This window comes from Phaethon lepturus, unplaced genomic scaffold (assembly GCF_000687285.1).
Source record: "Phaethon lepturus isolate BGI_N335 unplaced genomic scaffold, ASM68728v1 scaffold9025, whole genome shotgun sequence".
Taxonomy (NCBI): Eukaryota; Metazoa; Chordata; class Aves; order Phaethontiformes; family Phaethontidae; genus Phaethon; species Phaethon lepturus.
In genome coordinates, this window is record NW_010538318.1 from 2,923 (window position 1) to 10,841 (window position 7,919).

The 7,919-nt window shown below is 44.6% G+C and overlaps 1 protein-coding gene across 2 annotated transcripts in view; it reads left to right on the forward strand.

Annotated features, from left to right (window-relative positions):
• Nucleotides 1-7,919, forward strand: part of LOC104620512 (low-density lipoprotein receptor class A domain-containing protein 4-like) — a 13,835-nt gene that overhangs the window by 486 nt on the left and 5,430 nt on the right. The gene's annotated exons all lie outside the window — the stretch shown is intronic.

Sequence of the window (7,919 nt, forward strand, 5' to 3'; positions counted from 1 at the left end):
GCGGTTCAGGCAACTGTTGGAAAAACTTCTGATCTCACTTCTGATGCTCCCTACAGCTAGGTCTTTTGCTGAGGTTGTATTTGTCAGTAGAAAGAAAATCAGAACATACTGACTGTTTATTTTTAGACCCTGCTATGTTTTATGTAGCCTATTTTCATTTTGCCTTTGGAGGTTCAGATGGGACATCCTGTTTGTTGCTGCTGTAATTTGAAGGGGAGTGAAAGGGGAATGAATGGAGCTCACCTAGGGTATGAAGATTTGAAATGCACATTGTTGTGACTTTCCATATATTTACTGATATCCTGGAGTTTTATTACTATTACTTTCAGGCAACTGTTGGAAAAACTTCTGATCTCACTTCTGATGCTCCCTACAGCTAGGTCTTTTGCTGAGGTTGTATTTGTCAGTAGAAAGAAAATCAGAACATACTGACTGTTTATTTTTAGACCCTGCTATGTTTTATGTAGCCTATTTTCATTTTGCCTTTGGAGGTTCAGATGGGACATTCTGTTTGCTGCTGTAATTTGAAGGGGAGTGAAAGGGGAATGAATGGAGCTCACCTAGGGTATGAAGATTTGAAATGCACATTGTTGTGACTTTCCATATATTTACTGATATCCTGGAGTTTTATTACTATTACTGTGTTGTGAAGCTGCAGTAACTGTTTACTGGATCCAGAACACTGGCCCAGTAAGGGCCCTGGAAAGTGTTATTTTTTTTCACTCAAACAGCAAGAAAACATTAGGAGAATGATCCCCCCCGAGGACCTGGAGTGGTTAAGATGTGTTGTTACAGAGCCAAAGGCTCAAGACTGCATCTCAGTTGGGACTTGTTAAGGCTGTGTTTAGTCAGCCCAACAGTGAACGGGCACCTAACTTGTCTTGTGAGCCAGGAGTTTGCTGGGTGGATGCCCTGCTCCCTTGTGAGTGTTAACCACAGGGTGTCCCTGACCTTGGGACATCCCCCCATGCCCAAGGGCAGGGGGGGGGTGTCCTGTGATGTTGTAGGGAGGTCCTTTTCCTGATGTGCTTTTCGATGTCCTTGGAGTGGTGCCCTTTGGCCTCTTTGACTGCAATGGCCCAGGGGCCATTTGTGAGGGTAGCCTTTTGCTGCATTGGATTCCTGGCAACAGTGTTGGGTTCACAGCTTCATTTAATTTTGCTGTCAAAAAAAATTGTCTGATTGTAACTGGAAGGTGTGATCCCATAATGGTTTACACCAGTTGTAAGTCCACAATCTCACCTTTCTTTCCACCCTAGTCCTGTGTTTCCTCATTCTCTGTGCTCCTTAGGGACCTGCCAAGGTCATGGCAAGAGGCTTCAGGGGGCTGATCTGGCTGAACACTAATTGCTTGGGGTTTTTTCCCCAGTTAGACTTCAGCCAAATCAGTGAGCAAAGTGCCTGGGCAGGGGAGGAGGCAGGGGTGCTGCAGGCAGGGCTGGGCCTCAGCAGCTGCTGTGGGGCTGTGCCCCTGGCAATTGGCAGCTCCCTCCTGAAAGCTAGCTGTAAAAGGTGGTGAATGCAGGGTTCCCAAAACTCTCACTTAGGGTCCCCTCATTCCCTAGCACTTTGTTAGCACAGGAATATTTAGCTCTACTTTGGTTACAGATGACACTGGAATTTGTCAAACCTTAATCTTGTGGGCTTCAGGGCTGGAAAAGTTGGCTAGATTAATTTGAGTGTCGCTCTGAAGTGGACACCATAGTTCAAGAACCACAATTCTGTCTGGAAAACATTAGCTATAATTGCTACATGCACCTAAAATGAAATAATTTGAGATAAAAGAAACTCATTTTCATCTTCACAAATCTTTAAAACTGCAGTAAGCTGTCAAATGTGTGAAGTAACCCATTATTTCCTTCGTATGGTTTGTTAGTATTGTCTGTTACCAGAGCAAGTGGTGCTTTTTCTCTTGGACACGAGGGAGGAAACCTCACCTTCTCGTGAAGAAGAACGTGCAATTTGGCAGTGGGGACTTGGGAGATGCTAGAACTCCTCTTAAATAATTTTTAAAACACTGAATCGATTTCATTTTGATGGCACCCTTATAAGTAATGATAATCATAGCCAAATGAGCACTTCATGGGAATTGATGACTGGTTGGCAAGAACTGGTTACTAATTTTTCTGAAAACTCTTTGGTATAGATTTGTCACTATTACTCATTTGGATTTCTGATAAGCTGAAGCTGTTCTTAAAAGGAGGACATACTTGTGGAGAACAGGACTTTGGAGGTCTCTGAGGTCAGATGTCAAATATGTTTGAATTTTCTTTTGTCTCCAGTCTTAGAAGGAAATTCTGATAAAACTGGTTGTGCGCTGCTTGCAGTTGCAAACCTTAAAAGTAGCCTGTAGAGCATGAGGGTCGGGAAACTGAAGTGTTTGCTCTGTGATGTGAAACTGGAAACAACTGGCCGGTTCTCATTGTCCGTGGCAGAGTGAATTGTACAAGGTACATGATACTGTGAGCAGTAAGATGTAGGTTAGATTATACGCTTTTAAAATACATTTATTTTTTTAACCAGGTATACCTTGTTTTATGTGCAAATGCTGTCAATAAGTGGATTCTTTTCCAAGGGAATGTTTTGGGGTTTTTTAATGGTATATAGACTCTGAAAACAGATTTAAATGTCTATTAACTATTGATGTCTGAAGAAAATAGAACTCTGACTCAGGCCTTCTGTTGGTGGAGAAACAATGAATGGAACAGAGGAAGTTGAGCAGTATTTCTTAAAAGCAAACGGTAAAGCAAATTAACTGACTGTTGGCTAGTTCCTGCAGTGAACTGTGAAGTGAACCTCCCTTCATGTAACTGAGGTAGCAAAGGTGTATCAAGATGCAGAATCATGCCTTTCCTATTCAGATGGACCTTTTTTGTCCTTCTGTTACCTTCAATTTTCCTTTTCTTCAAGCCTGTCCTATTTCTAGATAATCGTGCCTTCCAATAGCTGAGCTGTGGCTGAATTGCACTGATTTCTGGCCCCACAGAGACCAGCTATTGAACAGATGATCTCTCTTATTCTGGTTCTTCTAGAAAGCGTAATAGAAATGAGCAGATAAATTACCTACTGCCTTTGTTGCCAACCTCACACCTGCAAAACTCATGGGGTCAGGACTCTGAATGAAATAAAAGGTATTTGTGGGTTTCTTCTTTGGTTGAACTTCAGGCTTAAAAAAAAAAAGCCTGGAAGTTGAAATCCTCAGTATCTTCCAAGTCCAGAAATTAGAGTATTACAAAGAAGATGAAGTATCACTGGAATCACAGGTGTTAGTAACACTTGAAGGGCAGAAAAGAGACTGATCCCAGGAAAAAAGAAAAAGTTGCTCTTTGACAAGTACATGCTGAAAAGTAGCTGTTACATTCCTGTTCTGTAAATATGATTTCCTGTGTGACCACCAGTTCATCTTTTATCTTTTTTCTTTCCTTTTTTTTTATTTTTCTCTTTTCAACCCCTCTGGAGTTTCCTCTTCCAGTCTTTCCCCTGGTCTTTGTTCATTTGTTTTATGACCTTGGTTAGTGTTCTGAGGCCTTAAACAGATCACAGCAGGGGCAGAACAACCTTTTAGTGCTCAGAAGTACTGGATGCTTCTGCAGCAGTGCTGCCAAGGATGCTGCCTGCCCTCCCACGGCAAGCCCTGCCTCTTCTAGCATGGATATTAAAATGTTCAAAGCCTGTTTTAACATGAGCAAAAATATGAGTTTTGGGATTGTAACTGCGAGAGGTGGAACAATGGTGCGTGACAACCTTGTTGGCATGAGCGGCAACCTGAAGCTGGCATGCACGGTACTGAAAGGTGTGTCCGTATCACAGTGGGTAAAATACTGCACATTTCCCCCTGCTGGCTGATGCATCGGCGGAGTTCGGTTTCGCAGCCGAGAGCGAGCCAAGGCTTGCAGCGCATCCGAGGGGGATGCAAAGGCTGTGGAGTATACCAGGAGCATGCCCAGGGCCGCTACACTAGGATGAGACCACCTCTCCCATGGGAGTGATTGATTCTACCGGCAGTGCTGGGCGGGTTGGGACAGAGCCATGTGGCGGCCTCGGAAAGGCACATCCGTGCACAGGATGTGTGTGTCTGACAACCCGGGGAAGTGTGTGTTGTGATGTTGCTGGTTGTGCCTTGGGAGGACCTGATGTTGTATTGGGAGGGCAGCGTTGCTGGTAAGCATAGCCGTCCTGCTGGAATGCAGGTGGGCACAGCCAAGCAGCTGCTGCAGTGTTCTCCTGTTTGCTGGGACAAAACCAAGATAGATCCTGCTTTCCAGTGATTAAGTCTGTGTCATCACCAGTGATTTCCAGGGGGATGTTGAGGGAAAAGAGATTAAGTGACTTACAGGGAATCACTGTAATGAGCTTCTGATGTTCCTAAATTGATTCCTTCTCCCCATCCTGGTGGTTTCTGTCTGTATCTTTTTCTCTTATAAAATGGATGTGGAAGGAGTACTGAGTGTTTTGACCACCCCAGGTCCACTCCTGGCAGCAAAATCCCTGCATCCCTCACACAAGATGCTCACTCTGGCCAGCCCCCGCATCCCTGCCTCCCAGCACCGAGGGCAGCATCGCTGCTGGAGCTAGTCAGCTTGCATTAGGACCTGCATTGGTAATACCCGTCTCGAATGCCAAGCTCCAGGAGCACAGCTGTAAAAAATGCTGCCCTCTTTCCTGGAACAGCTATTTCAGAATAAAAGGGGAACGTCAGGAGGGTGACAAGATACTCAACAATATTGACAGCTCTAGGGATTCATCAGTGATTTCAAATGTTAGTCTTGCCTCTTGGCCTTTTAAATTATTCCCTGCCGGTGTTAACATTATTCCTTCTGTTGCCTGCTGGCATCCCTGACCCACTCATTCTCACTTTTACTGACATGTGCAAAAGAAAGAAAATCCCAGTAGGAACAAGAGCCCAGTCTATAGCTGGGAGAGAGTGTGAGTGCTATAGACAACCCTGTTTTGCCAAACTCTTTCCTTTGCACCAGGCATCAGTTGGCAGGAGTTGGACGTGCGCTGTGTTCTCCTGCTGCCTGCTTGACGGACATGGGCTTGCCTCTCCTCAGGGCATGCTGCCAGGAGGGGCAGTGTGCGCTGGCTGCTGCTTTTTGAAGTCTGCCACAATAAAGTCAGAACATCTTTGGGGCAGGATCGTCTAGGAAATCTGCAGGTAGGACTAGAAGCACTGGCTTTGGGGTGGCTCCTGACTCAGTGTGTCACCTTGGGCAACTTGCTGCTTCTCCCAAGTAAAGGAGGAAGGATCATAGCACTTACTTCTGTCACTTGGCTGAAATGAAGATTACTAGAAGTGGGAAAGTGCTGTGAAGTTGTGAGGGGGGAAAAAGGCTTTTAAAGCATTAAGTAACAGAAATAGTCTCTGTAAGTGTAGGGAGGTGGACTACATGTGAGAGGTTTGGCACTCTCCATAATCGTTTCTCTGTACTACTTCTCCTTTGTACCGTGCACTGCTCTGCCAGACACTGTAACCTTTCCTGCCCTTGGGAAACGCAGGGTTTTGGGGGTTTTTTTGTAAAGAGCAATCCTGCTGGAACACTTATCCCCAACAGAATGACAACGCAATAGTTTTGCTTTGCTTGTGTTCGGCAGGGAAAATGTTGTCGTTGGAAGAGCTGCGATGGTCTGTATCGCCTACGAACACGCAGGGAGGAAGGAGCCCCTGTGCCTTCCCGGAGCACTTTGAGCAAGCTACAGCTTTAATGTGGCGTAATGTATCACTGCCACCTAGGGCCAAAACCAGAAACTACATGGCTATCTGAAACACTTCATTTGAAAGAGGCTTGTATATTTTTGTGTGTGTATATATACACACATATATTAAAAAAATAATCTGAGTTTAATCGAGGGAATAAGAGGGACCTTCTTAATACTTGTAATGCATTTCAGAAAGTGAAAAACTGACTTTTTCTTAGGAAGTACAATTTGAGGCCAAGTTCTAATTCTCAGGAACTGCAAAGTGGGGGGGGGGGGAACCCTGAAAATCTTCTTAAGAGTCAGTAAAAAACAAAGTTTGGATTATATGGGATTGTTGTGGTTTAACCCCAGCAGGCAACTAAGCACCACCTGGCTTTCTCGCTCACTTGCCCTGGTGGGATGGGCGAGGATCTGAAGAGTACAAGTGAGAAACCTCATGAGTTGAGATGAGGATGGTTTAATAGGTAAAGCAAAAGCTGTGCAAGCAGAGCAAAACAAGGAATTCATTCACTACTCCCCATGGTCAGGCAGGTGTTCAGCCATCTCCAGGAAAGCAGGGCTCCATAACACGTAATGTTACTTGCAAAGGCAAATGCCATAACACCAAATGTTCTCCCTTTTTTCCCCAGATTTCTATGCTGAGCATGATGTCACGTGGCATGGAATATCCCTTTGGTCAGTGGGGTCAGCTGTCCTGGCTGTGTCCTCTCCCAACTTCTTGTGCACTGCCAGCTTACTCGCTGGTGGGGTGGGGTGAGAGACAGAAAAGGCCTTGACTCTGTGTAAGCACTGCTCAGCAATAATGAAAACATCTCTGACCAACACTGTTTTCGGCACGAATCCACAACACAGCCCCGTATTAGGTACCGTGCAGAAAATTAACGTAAAGGGGTGCTTTTGTTTCATTACAGGTTGAGGAATTTTTCTTAGCATAAATGTTTACCTGCAGTTTATTCTAAGTTAAAAATTCTTCTTCTGGTAAATGTCTTTCCTGCTGTTTGTCAATGTGCTGATGCTCAGCCAAGGTAGTTGGATGATACTGTGTGCTCCAGGAAGCATGTTTTTTAAAAATGGCCTCAGAGTCATATTCCTAAACTGTTTAATTCTAGAGACTGTAAACCTTTTTAAAATACAAATTAGAAGACTGGATAAGCCTTAAGATAACTTGCCTAAGCTCTAAATATTGTGTTAAGTAATCATCACCATAAGATAACTAATCACCCAGGTGGAATTTTAAATGATGCTGTTATTTCAAAAACTAATAGTAAAATTATTTTTTATAAATTATAGTGAAACCCAGGAATGGCAAAGGTCAACAAAAGACATAGCTGGATCCCAAAGATTCTTCTTGCTTTGGCAGTGTTTGTAGGAGCTAGGATTTACTGTGGAGACCCATCCTTTTTCATTCCGAAACCTAACAATGTTAAAAATGAATACAGTATAGAGAATGAACGCATAAGCTTTCTCTCCCTGTTAATTCTAAGTATTGAAGCTCATGCCTGAAAACCTTTAGTCTCTTTAGGAAGGAGCAAGTTGAAGTGCCTGGCTACTGAGAACCTATAAGAAGAAGATAAATGATACATTGCCTACAGCCAAAAAAAAAAGGGGGGGGGGGGGCGGTAAATTGCATGTGCTCAGGTTTAGTCTTGATCACATGTACCTGAGAACTACTTGCACAAATCCCTGGCCATTTGGTGTGAGGGGGCATCGAGCAGTACTGCCAGCGCTGGATTTGCTAGCTGGGAAGCGCCTGTCAGCACGATGCCAGGCGGTGCCGTGCTGGGGCTGCGAGCTTGCGGCAGGCCTGGTGGCTGGTTAGCTGTCGTGCCGAGCTGCGTTGCCTGTGCCCCATTTCGTCGTGCTTACGGGATGAGAAGTGGCACAAGAAGTCACTTGAGCGAAAAGAAGTCGAAAGTAGGGGTTTTTTTTATCATTAGGCCAATCTACCGTGGTATTTTGAATAATAAAGGGAGAAACAATATGATGGAATACAAATACAAATGCTGTCAGTTCTTACCTGATTTTTCACTGGTCTGAGTGCAGGGAATCTTCAGCTGTCAAATGAAGGTCTGTAAGTAGAGGGACAATGAGAGAGCAGGAGATAATGCTTTCCCTCAGTGTAAGTCACCCCAGCTTGTTTGCAGCAGTCCCAGCATGTTATGTCTTACATGTACATCTTGGCGGGGGGGGGGCAGCAGGGCGGGGGCCATAGGGGTATT